This window comes from Limulus polyphemus, unplaced genomic scaffold (assembly GCF_000517525.1).
Source record: "Limulus polyphemus unplaced genomic scaffold, Limulus_polyphemus-2.1.2 Scaffold2737, whole genome shotgun sequence".
Lineage (NCBI taxonomy): Eukaryota > Metazoa > Arthropoda > Merostomata > Xiphosura > Limulidae > Limulus > Limulus polyphemus.
The window spans coordinates 17,097-19,666 of NW_013668347.1; the positions used below are offsets into that span (position 1 = coordinate 17,097).

General features: G+C 30.6%; 1 protein-coding gene across 1 annotated transcript in view; it reads left to right on the plus strand.

Annotated features, from left to right (window-relative positions):
• Positions 1-1,706, plus strand: part of LOC106467776 — an 18,582-nt gene extending 16,876 nt beyond the window's left edge. Inside the window, exon 4 of the transcript XR_002612466.1 lies at positions 548-1,706. The gene's annotated coding sequence lies outside the window, so the exon portion shown is untranslated. The remainder of the gene's footprint in view (positions 1-547) is intronic.
• Positions 1,707-2,570: the final 864 nt, after the last annotated feature.

The following is a 2,570-nucleotide window of genomic DNA, read 5'->3' on the forward strand; positions in this document are numbered from 1 at the left end:
AACACACTGGGGGACTTTTTATTGTGGTAGAGGATTATACTTAACACACTGGAGGACTTTTTCTTGTGGTAGAGGATCATACTTAACACACTGGGGGACTTTTTATTGTGGTAGAGGATTATACTTAACACACTGGAGGACTTTTTCTTGTGGTAGAGGATCATACTTAACACACTGGGGACTTTTTCTTGTGGTGGAAGATCATATACTATGTCCACATGAGAAGATTTGGCCTGTTGAACACTGTTCTGTTTCTGTAAACATCACATATAGCAAAAGTTCATCCCAATAAATTCTGTTGAGATTAACAAAGAAAATGTTTTTAAAACTCTGTATCAATAAAGCAAGTATAAAACATATGCCCACATGTAATACTAAATCTTCTTGTTTTCATTATTCTGTAGAAGTAAAAAATTTCCTAGGTCAGACAAGCATTAATTCATTACAACCCGGAGCTACAGAGATGCTAAGTAGTATACTGTATGCTGACAAATGTTGTTGTGTTGTATACTGTACACTGCCAGATTGTGTTTTCACTATCTTGTAGATGGTAATACCTAAACCAGTGTTGTCTGAGAAAAAGCCACAATTCAAGTTCACAAGACTTCAGTTGAGGAGAGCAAGTTGTGGCAGAGGTACCACTACATATCTGGACATGGTTACTGCAGCACTGACAGTATACAGTGGTCAATCCAAGGGAGTTTCTAAGCAGCAAATAGAAAACTTTCTGAAAAGTAATTACAGAGTCTCCTCCAACATAATAAGCTTCAAGTCCTCTCTGAAAAAATCTCTACTACAAGGGATGAGTAAAGGAGTCTTCCAAAAAATATCTGGTCCAAAGACTGGTACCAGTGGAAGTTACTGTCTCTCCCATCATTCTGTATAATAACTGGTTTACATGAACAAAAGTTAAAACATTATTGTTATAAATAATTGTTAATACATTTTAATCTTTAACAGAAAACATTTTCATTAAGACATTTGCTAAGAATGTTTTAAATCTGAAGAAAAAAACATTGAATTATAATTAATATAAGAAATAAGATATTTTTATCACATAAAAAGCTATGTATAAATATTGCTACTTATTGCAAACTGCATTAGTAGTTTTATCATAATGAACATTAATGTCTAGTTGTGGTATTTCTCCAACTACATATTGCTTCAAATCAAATGTTAATATAATAGTCTTAACTCACCACTATTACTATGTAACTAAGGAGATAATGGTTATAATAACAAACAAACCAGTTTATCATGAAAACAGTTAAAATATTCTAAATATGGAAAAAAGTCAGTTTAATTGTGAGAACAACATCAGGTTTTATAAAATAATATAAAAAATTTATTTAAATAAACAAATGATGGAAGTGAAAGGACTGGGGTAGGTTGATGTTTGATTTAAATATCAATGAATGAAAAGTTTTAGGTAATGTTTTATAATTTTCACTTATTATCTTGATTACTAGAGATACGATATTTTATTTCTTGTTTTATATGAAGCATAAAAAGTATGTGACAGTATATTTATTTTGGGAATATTATGTTTTGAGCTAGAGCTCTTTGTTAATTTAATTGAAGAATTTATTCTTTAATTTGTTGCCATTATGGATAGATTTATTTACTTTTTTACGTTCCTGCAATTCTGTCGTTTGACAAACAATGTTTTTAACAATCAAGAACATTTCTATCTTTACCAAGTTTGTATTTTGTCTAGAGTTTAGTTGATGAAATAAATCTTTCAACTATTTCTATAACATGTTTCTTGTGACTACTCCTCTTATTTCAGAATGTGTATTAAACTGGAAACTCTCAACACTATAGGTAAATAATTTAAGGTCAAGTTACTTTACTGTCTACAAAACTCACACAGATGTAAGGAACTAAACCAACTTTCAAGACTGCAAGTTTATACATTCCAAGCATGTTTTTATATGAATACAAGCAGAAACAAATAAAGTATAACTGGACTGTACCAGTCATATGGCAGCAAGTAACTGATGTGTATTCTGGTATCAGTTGCTATTATCCATGACATGGACACTGTGACATGTTTTTTTAAGTTAATAAGTTCGATTGGGGTTCAATGCAGAGAGAAAATTTCAAACCAAACATTCTTGGAAATTAAAAATATGAAAGGGTTTCCTTTTACTATTTACTGAACATAGCATATAAAAACTTTAAAGCTTATTAATACACAAATAAGAATTACCTTAATATTCTCTACAGCAGTGTTTTTCCAACTATGGTCAGCGAGGGTATTCCAGAGGATCTGCCAATCATGTCCAAAATTTCATAAACATATTTAAAAACAATATGATTTACAGGATAAACAATATTCATAAAATTAAGTTTATAGGTATTAAATGTACATGTAAATCCACATAAGAAGTAGCATGAACAATAATATGTTGAAGTACCTCTTGAAAAGGTTTTTCTTGACATATTAGGTCGTCAAGAAATTAATATCGCGTTTTGTAACACTTTCATTAACTACCACAAAAACATACATCACGTATAATAGTTAAACGAACCGCCTAAACGTCACGTTAGCGTAGCCTATATAATGT